We start from the raw sequence: 11186 nt of genomic DNA, 5'->3' as shown, positions 1-11186 counted from the left end.
CAGCCGGGTTCCAGAGTCCTTCCTGGGTCTTGCACTGGACTCGGGGCTGAAGGGACAGCTCCTTGGGGGCAGGTAGGACCCCTGGTAGCAATGCCCTATGCTATGCAGGACGAACCTGCTGCCTAGGGGGCAAGAGTCACATGTCCCAGGGCAGTGTCCCAGGACCCAACTATTTGTCCCTGGCAGAGGGAAATCCCCCCAGGGCCGCGAGGCGGGGAGGCCTGGAAGGAGCCCTGCTGGAGCCCCCCTGCCTCGCAGCCGCACCTGCACCGCTCCACCCGCTTCTCTCTGGCGTCACCTCATTTCTCTGCCCACCCCTCCCCTCCAGTCCCTGCGGCCATGAGTCAACGCCCCTGGGCACTCTGACACCTCCGTGTCTTTGCGTCTGCTGTTTGTTTGCCTTCCTGGAACGCCAACTTTCCCAAGGTGGGAGTTCCAGGTCACCTCTGCTGTCACTTCCTTGGTGGACTCTTCCCCTCCAGAGGCACACGGGCTCATCCCCAGCACCCCTTCCCCTGCCCGAGGCCCCGGTACGATGCTCGGTGTCTCGGGCGAGGATAGTCACCCTATGAACCTGAGGTGGCCCGGGTGCAGACTGAGGCCTCCTTGAGGACATGCATCGCGGTCTTTCCCCAGTCCAAGGCTCTGCCTGGCACACAGTGGAGACTCTCTGGGAACCTGGCTCTCTACTCCGATAATGATGGCACTGCTGCTGCTTCTCCAGCCTTGACCGTGGGCAGCAGAGTGAGCCTCAGAGCTCCTCACCAGAGCGGCAGATGAGGAAACTGAGGCTCAGAGAGGAGGCCGCTCAGTCAAGATCACACAGAATGTAATGGGCGTGGGATTCCTTCCACACAGTCACAAGAAGCATGATGAGGGACACAGGGAACCTCCCTCCAGGAGCCATGAGTGTGCCCCGAGTGGCCAGCAGGGACAGGGGACTCTTCCCCTGGGAGGGACCTCCCTGAGGGGCTACTTTCTGGGGCTACCTGTGCCCAATATCGCAGGCTTCCGTGGACATCTGTGGGGAGGGCCCTGCCCAGTTGCCTTCCTAGGGTGAAATCCCTTCTGGCGACCACCGGCTGGGCTGTGCCCCGGGTCTCGGAGCCAGCGCTGTACACCTCCCTGGAAGGACAGACCTGGCCATCGATCGGCCACACGCCTCCCAGACAACGCTAGGAAAAAGGGTTTGTTTGAAGAACGGTTGTCCTGGTTACGCCATCCCGCGGTGGCGGGGCCTCTCTAAAGGTCCCAGCCTCCTCGCAACCCGTCGGTTTTCCAGGCGCCCAGGGTGGCATTTCAGCCTTCCAAGCACTTTGTCTTCATGCGAATTCCTCCCCGCCTTCCCTCGCTCGTTGACCCTGAATCCCATTTCACAGACGGAGAAACTGAGGGACCGGGCGACCGAGTGTGGCTTCACCGTCTTCTCCGAGCCGGCCGCCCACCCGCGCGTCCAGGTCTCCCACCTCGATCTCGAACCCACTTTGATCGCACACGGGCGCTTCGAGCCGTCCGAACCCGGCCCGTCGTGAACAGTTCATATTTGGACCGAGCCCGACCCTCAGCCTGGCCGGGACGCCCGGGTTCCACAGCTGGAGCCTGCGCCTCCAAACCAGCGGGCGCGCCAAGGGTTAAGGGGGACCTGCCCGGACAGGCTGGCGAGCCCCGAAAGGGTTAAAAATATCCGCGCACTTTTCGCCCCCGACTCTCGGGTCCCCGAAGGCCGGCCGGGAGCCCCGGGGAGTGAAGTCGCCAGTTGGCCAACTTTTCCTTCCGACCCCCCGAAAGTATCCCGGCGGGAAAGTTGGCGGCCTCTCGGTTCCCGTTTGCTCCGGCCGCCCTTTCCCGGCGGGCGGGAGAGCTCGCCCTCCGCTCCCGGGCTCGGGGGGCGCGCGCCCTCGGCGCGGGCGGGGGCGCGGGCCCCGGGAGGCCCCTCCGGGCCGGGCTGGGACGCGGCTGCCGAGTCCCGGCTCCGGCCCCTGAATTGGGGGGTCCGCGTCTGCCCCAAACGCCGCTTTCTTCCGTTTTCCATGTCATTTCCTGTACTAATAAGATGGTGGTCAAAGCAGGGGAGGAGAGCAGCAGCGAGTCGCCGCCGCCGCCGCGCCGAGGCTGGCGCTGAAACTTTGCCTCGCCGGGGACCCGCGCGCCCGCAGCGCGGCCGCTCCCGCCGCGGGGCCGCAGCCCGGGCCGCGCCGCCTCCGCCGAGCCGCCCTCCGGGCCGCCCGCGCCGCCCGGCCCCGCGGCCGGCCGCCGCATCCCCGGGAAGGTGAGTCAGCCCGGTAGCCACTGTGGCCATTGAAAATGGCTTCGGAGAGCGCTCGGCAGTTTGCCAGCGAGCGCGGGGCGCCGGGCGCGGGGCGGCGCGGGGGCGGCGGCGGCGCGGGCGGCGGGGCCGGGGCGGCGCGGCGCGGGCGGAGGGCGGCCGGCGGCCCCGAGGTGGGTTAACCCGCGGCAGGTAGCCGCCGCCGCCGCGGGACTCGGCCGCCCTCCGCCTCCTTCCTCCCGGCTGGCTCGCTCGCTCGCTCGCCTTGTTACAATGTAGCCTTTTCTCTCCGCGTTCGTTCCCGCCCGCTGACGGACGGGGCCGCCCGACCAATGGGAGCGGCCGCCCGCGCCGAGCGTTCGGAATGGGAACGCGGTGACACGGGAGGGGCGGGGCGCGGGCCGCCCGAGGGCTCCCGCGGCCGCTGGCCTAGTTCTCGGGGGGCGGCGAGGTGCGGGGCGCGGGAGGGGCGGCGCGGTGGCTCTGCGAGGTGCTGTGCCCCACGGTTGCGGTGTGCGCCTCTTCGGCAGCCTCCGCCCCCACTCGCAGCCCCAAGGTACTCTGGATGCAGAAACTGCAGAAACTTGGTGGCCAATGACCTTCCTCCGTCAAGGCCAGCGTGCCCTAGGCGAGGTCGCTGCAGGGAGACGAGCTGGCGTGGCGAGGGCCATGCGGGGAAAAGTTGCTGGAGTCCTGACCCGGGTGGAGAGCGGTCAGGCGCCCAGGATGGGCCGGGGCTTAGGGGAGAAAATGTTTCAACCTCTCTTCGCGGCCCTTCCCTTGGTGGAGAGAGAAGCCGCCGGTATATAATTTAGAGTGGCGGAAAGGAAACACGCCCAGTGTTGTGTGGGGGGACAGGAGGCAGTAAGGCCAGCGTGCTCTTAATGCCTGGAAACCCTTATAAACTTTGGGGGTTTTGTCTGTGCTGGAGCAAAAGAATATTCCATTGTTTTGTGCTGGAGCGCCATGCCCTGGGCAATACCAAGCTGGCCTTTGCCCACATGTCCCCTCCAGAGGAAGGAGGCTGGGGACTTTCTTGGTGTGGTGGTTGGGGGCGTGGGGTCCGTGGGCCAAAAGTAACAAGCTGTGGATTCCTTCCCTTGGGAGTGGGGCATGGTCTCGGAAAGGTGGGCGCTGTCTGCAGACCTTTCCTTCTGGGAACACAGCCCGGGGTCCTTGCTTTATTTAGCTTGATGGGAAGGTTTTCTACGTCAGAATCCCTTCTCAACAGCTGTGTGACTTTGGGCTTTGTTCTGTTACTTTCACCTCTCTGAACTTGTTTCTCCTTCCCTAAAGAGGGGCCACCAAAACTTCACTAACAAGGAAGTCTGGAGATGAAATGAGACAGAGATCAAGTTCCTGAGATAGCCCAGGTTCTGGTTCATGGTTATGTAGGGTTGCTATGTGACCCTAGGTATTGCAGGAAGGCACCAGCTTGGGAACATCAGGATTACCTGAGGGTCCCACCCTGCTCCACCCAGGGCCCTCAAGGATCAGCTGATGGCAGGGTCTGGTTCCCTTCCCTGGTGACATTCTCCAAGATGACAGGCTCCTATCACTTGTCCCCAGAGCCCTGATCAGCCACCATACACCTTACATTTGATTTTGACCGAGCTACTGGATCCCTCAGTTTGAGAAGTTTTATAAATTTGCTCTTCTTGGTGTCCACTAAGATTCTGTCCTCTAGATCGTTCTTCTCTTGCACGTCCCTGGTTCTGGGTGGTTGGCAAGTGTGAGGGAGATGAGGGGCTCTGGGCAATGGGTTAGGAGTTACCTTCTTCTTTAGCAACCTACTTGGCCTGCCCTTCTAGCTGTTTCAGGGTGGTGGTGAACATACAGGGCTCCCAGCTGTCCTTAACCTTCCTCACTGACCTCCTCCAGATTGCTGAGCTTGGCTGAGGGGTACCATCCTGCTGGTCCTTCGGCAGAAATCCTGGTATCTCTCTCCCTCGCCCAGTCCCTGCCATCCGCAAGCGCGGAGCGCTTCGATCTCTCAAGGGAATCCATCCGCCTCTGCCAGCTCCTCCACCACGCCTCAGTCAAGCCACAGCTGTCCCTCTGCAGGACCACAGCAAGAGCCTGTGAGGCCACCTGCAACCTCCCCCTCCGTCCCTCTCAGTGTGTTCCAAGTCGATCACGTCAGGCCTCCACGTTTCTGCTTGAAACAACTGAAGGCTTCCCAGCGCGTGTGGGATAAAGAACGAAAATGTTAGCATGATCTCAAAGCCTCTGAGTACAGCCCTGCCTTTTCCAGACTCATCTCCACCCTTCCTGGGACCCTCTATAGTACCAAGCTCCTGGCCTGGCTGGTCCCAGCTGCCACCTGTGAATGACTGGGGGCAGGGCAGGGAAGGCTGGGGCTGGAGAGTGGTGTTGGAGGCCCTTAATGCCCTCCTCTAGGTCTTTCCTGTTCTTCAGGGTACATAGCGGGGTTGAAATGAGGTCCTCTTGCTTGTGGGAGCAAGTGGCTGGCTGGTGGGACCGTGGACTATGGTGATGTGTGATACACGTGGCTTCTGGGCTAAAGCATTAGCCTGCTGGCATGAGAGCCTCGGATTGCCCTTTCCCTGGGCATGGACACTGGTAGGAGGTGGGATGTGTCTGCTTCTGCCAGTCTGGTCCTTGCACCGTCCCTGCCCTGAGCCCTTGATGGCCATGGTGGATCCGCAGTGTGAGTGACAAACAGACCTTTGTTACTTGGAGCCACTGAGAGCTGGGATTTTTTTGTTATTGTAGCATAACCTAGCCTGTCCTCATGGCTGTGGGGACCAGCCAGCAGCCTAGGCAGAGTGACAAGTAGTGACATGCTGTTCATACACAGAAGGAAGGACATGACTTGGGAAGCAGTCCAGCCTGGGGGACCTTTCTAGCGTGCAGATCTGAGCCTATCAGTTCCTGCCCACGAAACATTCACCCACTCCCCGCTGCAGGAGAAAGGCAGCCTCCTGCCCCGCCCTCCAGTCCCTGTGGGGACACTGTCCTGCCAGCCTCCCCTCTGCCCCTGCCCTGGGAGGCCTCCCCATCCCCTTCCCTCTCCACTCCCCTTCAGGGAAGCCGCTGCCTCCACCCGCTCCCCTACCTCTCCTGCCAACACCCACCCCTGAGGCATCTCCCTTTCTTGTTCATTGGTCACAACCCCGTTCTTCCATGGGATCCCAGCTCCGTGAGGGTTGGCACGAGCCATCCAGAGTTCTGATTTGAGAGCGCCTCAGTAAACACCTCTGTGAACAAAGGACTCCCCGTGTCCCGGGGCTGAGGATGGAAGCATGAGAGCCGCTTCCGTCGGCCGGGGATTGGTGTCAGACAAGGCAGGCAAAATCAGTGGCTTGTGGAGGAAGGACGATAAGCTCCCCCTCCTCATGGGTGTCCCCGCCCCATGGGGACTGTGGATGAGGAAGTTCCAGGAGAGCGACAGGTGAGAAGAGCCCCTTAAAGTCTGTGCTGATCTGGAGATTAAGTGATTCAGTGGAAGGTCCACAGAGCAGGAGACCCAGGGGTGACAACGGTGGTGATGCAGTTCCAGTTTATCAAGGACTTCCGAAGCTAGATCTGGTCCTAAGCACGCCATGTACCGAACTAATCATTTTATAACAAAATACCTGAGGCTGGGTGCTTTACGGAGGAAAGAGGTTTATTTAGTTCACAGTTCCGGAACCTGAGAGTGCACACAGCATGGCCCCGTGGGAGGGCCTCCTTGGCTGCCTGCTGTCATGGGGGGGCCACATGGCAAGAGTTGGGGAGAGCAGGTGGTCCCACTCAAGACAGGAAGCTAGGGGTGAAGAGGCCAGGCTTATCCTTGTCACAGCCTTTGAAAAGAACTAACCAGGGTGAGAATTACATCAGTTTGTACCAGGGACAGTGCCCTCAGTGCCCCAGAGACTGCTGTGTCTTCAAGTCACTGCCCCACGGAGAACCAGGCTTTCAACACACGACCGTTGGGGGCACATTCAGACCAAAGCCAGCCCCCAGCACCACCCTCTGTGGACCACAGCGGGGGACCCAGGGCCAGCGGCCTGATTAGATCCGCAGCTCTGGCTGGCTGATGTGGCCTCCTCCGGCGGCCTCCTGAAGTGAGGGCAGAAGGCCAGAACCCCTGGGCAGAGCCCTCCTTGGACGACCCTAACGCTGGGCCTTCAGCAGAGGGGCTCCTGGCTCCAGGTGTGGGGGGCCCTGGTGGCAGGGCTGGTCCAAAGCCAGCGGGCGTGTCTGCACTCCCTGCTGGAGCCCAGAGCCCCAGAGGCCCCAGAGCTCCTTCTAGGAGTGGGGCTGGGAGGGGCTTCCCGCAGCCGGCCCAGGGGCTGTACCGGAAAAACAAGCTGTGCAGAAAGAAAGAAAGAAAAAAAGCAATAAAGAAAAAGGAACCATGTGCTTTATTTTTAAAGAGCCTATTTCCTATTGCAGATGCATATCTCCAAAGGGCTGGCGTCCCAGGGTGCAGCCAAGCTCACGGGCCCCTGTGGCACCCGGCCTAGAGGCTCTGCAGGAGGGAGGCTGGGGTGGGCTCGTGTCATCCTGTCCTCCGCACATTCACCAGGTGGCTGTGTGCATGAGCAGTCGCGGTGCCGGCCAGGCCCCGTGCAGCCCAGTCCTTGTGCACGGGCCACAGTGGGAGGTCACCGCGCGCACTTATCCAGGCAGGGCCGGGTCACGCAGGGGCACAGGGAGACGGCCACTGATTCCAAGTCAAGTTATGCCACCTCTCCAAGCCTCAGTTTCCTAAACTAAAGTACCAGGAAATAGAGTCCCCACGCTGCACTGCTGTGAGGACGAGGGAGCGCAGGTGACGCATTGCACCTGGTCAGCACTCAGCAAATTCGTGTTCCACACGATGGGGCCCTGCTTAGGGTTCTGCTCAGAATCCTACGCACTGCTCATGTAAAAGTAAACAAAACCGACAAATATCCCAGCGCTCTGGGAACTTACACCATAGCAAAGGGAGGCAGAGAAAAATCAAAATAAGTAAGTAAAACAGAGGCACATTACATATACTCCACGCTGAGGAGAAAGAGGAAGCAGGGAGAGGGAGCTGCGGTGGGCTGCAGTTCTAAACTGGGAGGGCCGTGAGAAGGGCCATGTGGATAACCTCATGAGAGCGTTCTAGGGAGAGGGAACAACAGTGCAAAGGCCCTGGGGTAAGAGCAGGACGTGGTGCTACTTGTGTTATTACTCTGCTCTTCCCAGGCTCCTCTCCCTCCATCTCCTCCGCCACACGCACTCTCCAGCCAAATAAACTGCTCAAGCCTCAGAGGGTTTTATAAAGAGGAAGCAGATGTAGCAAACAGACTCACGTTCCAGAAAGCTGGAGTAGCAGCTTGGGACGAGGCTGGTGGCAGGGAGGCCAGGTAGGCGGTAATGCAACAGTAGAGGCAGGCACTGAGGATGAGATCTGGGGCCTTCCACGCCCAGGGACAGAGTGAATAGGCTGGTGCTCAGTCTTGGGGGACCACAAATTTCCTAGAATGTGCCTGGCTTCTCTTTCTGAGTAGCCGGGGAGCCCCAGGTAGGATCTGGCGGAGGGCCTTGGGCTGGTCCTTGGGTAGGGACATGGGGGCGGGCTGGAGGGGTCATGCTGTGCCCTGCAGAGCGGGTGGGCCCGAGGCTCACTCCTGCCTCTGCTGCTTGGCTGTGGACCCCAGGCGAGAGGCTGGCCTCTGAGGCCTGGGCCTCATCTGCAGAGCTCCGTGATGGCCTCACAGTGACCCCCAGGAAGACACTGAGCTCTGGCCAACGCAAGGCCACTGCTCAGATGTGAGGTTAGTGTGTCCTGTGCTGGTGACAGCAGTGCCTGAAAATGGGACCACATCTTAGTGACCTTTCTGCTTAGAGGTGACCTGGTGACACCTTCAGAGACTCATCCCACTCCCCGGCTTGAGCTCAAGGTTGACCATTCAGCCTCAGTTTCCTCTTCTGTAAATGGAGACGGTCACGTCTGTCCTGCCGCACAGTCTGTGGAAGAAAATGTTTCCCTTGGTGTTTTCGGGACCAGGTTTAAGACGCGTCATCCCTGGGATGGCGAAAGCTGGAAGGAGCAGGGGTTGGGCACCAGGGTCTTGATGACAGCCCCACAAGGCTGCTTCTGCATCATTTTATGGAAAAGTAAACTTGGAGCTCAGAGAGGTTAAGTGACCTTTCGAGGTCACACAGCCATATTCTAGTCTTGGTGGTCACCTTGAGAAAGCCACATTTATTCAAGCAGCCCTGGGGGACTCCTTCTTTTGTGACATAGTTCCCAGCAGGTTCCTTAGGGGTTCTGAAAATGGGTTGTGATTTATTGGGTCTTAATTCACACTGAGGATTTCAAGACCCGCTCCATAGCCGGAACCTGAGGGGTCAGTACTTGGAGGCACATTTGGACAGACCAGGAACCTCTGTGGAATGGGACCCGGGCAGGGGAGCGGCGGCAGGGGCCGGAGGCTGCTGGCCACCTGATGTCCAGCATCAGCCTCTGGGCAGGCTGGCTGAGGAAGCCTGGGTCCTTGGCCGTGAAGGCCCCTGAGCCCCTGGAGCCTTTGGTCTTCTGGGGCCTTCCCTTCCTGCTTCCCCTCCCTGCCCCAGCTGACCTGTGGTGGCTTTTCACGATGCTGCTCCTGCTTCCCCCAGATCCTGTAATCTGAACCCCGGAGGCAGGCAGGCAGCAGGCTCTATGACCCATTGTGCAGCTGAGAAAACCGAGGCCCAGAGACCAGCGTGACTTGCAGGTCATACGTTCAGAGCATGCACAAGCCCCCTCCTGACCCTGCGCCTGGCGTCCCTTCCTCCGCACACCAGTCCAGTTCCTCCTGCAGGCAGAGCCACGTGCAGACCTGGGAGGGCGTCTGGCCTCGTGTCTGCCCTGTCTCTGGACACAGAGGTCGCCTGGTTGCTGCCTGGAGATCTGCCTGGCCGGCGCTCAGCCCGGCCGAGGGAGGGTGGCAGCGGCCCCCAGCCATGTGGCTGGAAGGAGCCTGGGGAGCAGAGGGGTGGTGGCCAGCGGGCCACTCGTCCCACACTCGAGGCAGGGCTGAACCCAGAGCGGGCCACGGCAGCAGGGGCGCTGGGTGTGAGGCTGGGCTGGACGTGGCTGAGCCAGTCAGCAGGGAGCCGCCCCTCAGCGCCTGCTCTCCCCGAGTGACCCCCACATCGCACACTTTCCCCAGGGGAAGGAGGGACAGCCCCGGAGGGTCCTGCCACCGGCCGCTGGGGAACGGCCAGCGTGGGAGACTGCAGGATGGCCAGGGGACAGCTGTGGCTCCAGCCCGTCCCCTCTGCCCCCAGGTGTGCACACCTGAGAATGTGGACACCTAGCACAGCCGTGGTGCAGGCTGGCCGGGCTTGCTGCCCGGCGCTGGGTGCACGTGCTGTGGAGCCCCGGGCTCTGGTGTGCCCTGCACCCAGGCTCCTCTGCCAACAGCCTGGTGGCCCTGCCGCACGTGCCGCTGCAGAGAGCAGAGAGCGGGCTCCACGGCCGCTGGCCGCCCGCTCCGCATCCCTGGTCCGCGGTGCCATAGCCGCAGGAGCTGAGACGAGCCAAGAGGAACTCCTTCTGCAGCCTGGCGGCGCCTCGTCAGTTTTTATTGTGCTTTACAAAAGCATCCGTTGGCAACAGATCGGAAACGCCCAAAAGTCTCTCCCACTGATAGTGTGAGCAGCCCAGCGCGGATCCTGGCGGCCCCGGAAGTGTTGGACTCCACGCGGGCACTGGGAGCCGGGAGCTGGGAGGAACCGGCCCTGGAGGAGGAAGGGCCTTGGGGACCTGGAAACAGTGTGTGCCAAGATAGGCAAGGAGAGGACCCGAGGTCAGGGCACAGTGGGGGCTTGGAGAAGAGGAGGAGCAGGTCCTGGAAAGCAGCGGAGGGCCACTTAGGGAGGGCCCCAAATGCCAGTAGGTGAAGTTGGGACTTTGCCTTGGAGGCACTGGGGAGCCATTGATAGGTTCTGAGTGGGGGAGAGAAACAGGCTTATGCTTTAGAAATTCTGTCCAGATAGCATCAGGTGGGGGGTAAGGTCATGGTGCTTGAAAGGGCAAAAGGGGCCAGGTGAGGGTCTCCTCAGGGTCTTCAGTGGTCACAAGGGTGCTTCCAGTGGAATACTTGCTGGTGAGCAGGTCTCTTCCTGTCCCGAGTCAGTCCTGGCTGGACAGGCACGCAGGCCTCCGGGTGGCCAGGCAGCCTTCCCAGGCCTTCCAGGTTGTGGGTTGACACCTGGGTGGTTGGCCTGCTGTGGCAGGACCTTCCTGACCCCACCATCCTGTGCTGCCTGGGCGGCAAGGGCACGGACTGGCGTGCTGCCAGCAGGGGTCCACTCGCCATCTGGGCCAGAGCCCTGTTGGGGGTGTGGCCAGAGGAGGGAGGCTGAGGCCAGGGGCTTGGCCAGGCGCTGGGGTCCGTTTAGGAGCTGAGTGGTGGCTGGTGACCACCTGCAAGGTCCCTCTGAAGGGCTGGGGGCGTGGCCTGTACGAGTGGCCTCAGAAGTCAGCAAGCCCTTGGTGTGGCAGCGAGGACGGGTCCTGTCCAGCCTGGGCAGCCACGGAGCTGCAGGGCAGTGTCCTGAGCTGCCACCTAACCTTTGGCTCCGTCCCCAGAGGTGCCGACTCGCCCTGTCCCGTGGCTCCTGGGACAGACCACGGTGCGGCTGGGCCTGTGGTGGCCACGAGTCCACAGAGTGGGGCCGCCCGGGGAGCTGGGGGCGCCTCTTCCACTGGCCACACCTGTGCCCTCCTCTCTGGGGCCAGTCCAGGGTCGCCCAGCCTCCGTCCCTCCCTGCAGCTCCGGGCGGGCAGGCGGGGCTGGCGGCTGTCCAGAGGGGCTCTGGTTGCCTGAGCCCTTGCACCAGGGCCTGGCGGCCTCCCATGCCACCCTGGCACTGGCTTCACGGCTGGCAAGGGAGGAGTCCCCGAGATGCCCCCGTTTGGGCAGCGGCCTGGCCCTGCTTGGAGGTTGTC

General features: G+C 61.7%; 1 protein-coding gene across 1 annotated transcript in view; it reads left to right on the top strand.

Annotated features, from left to right (window-relative positions):
* Positions 1–597: 597 nt before the first annotated feature.
* Positions 598–11186, top strand: part of PRDM11 (PR/SET domain 11) — a 70636-nt gene continuing 60047 nt past the window's right edge. Inside the window, exon 1 of the mRNA XM_079103019.1 lies at positions 598–2273. The gene's annotated coding sequence lies outside the window, so the exon portion shown is untranslated. The remainder of the gene's footprint in view (positions 2274–11186) is intronic.

The sequence above is a fragment of the Sciurus vulgaris genome (genome assembly GCF_902686455.1).
Source record: "Sciurus vulgaris genome assembly, chromosome: 11".
In the NCBI taxonomy this organism is placed as follows: Eukaryota; Metazoa; Chordata; class Mammalia; order Rodentia; family Sciuridae; genus Sciurus; species Sciurus vulgaris.
This window is presented reverse-complemented; position numbering and strand designations above follow the sequence as displayed.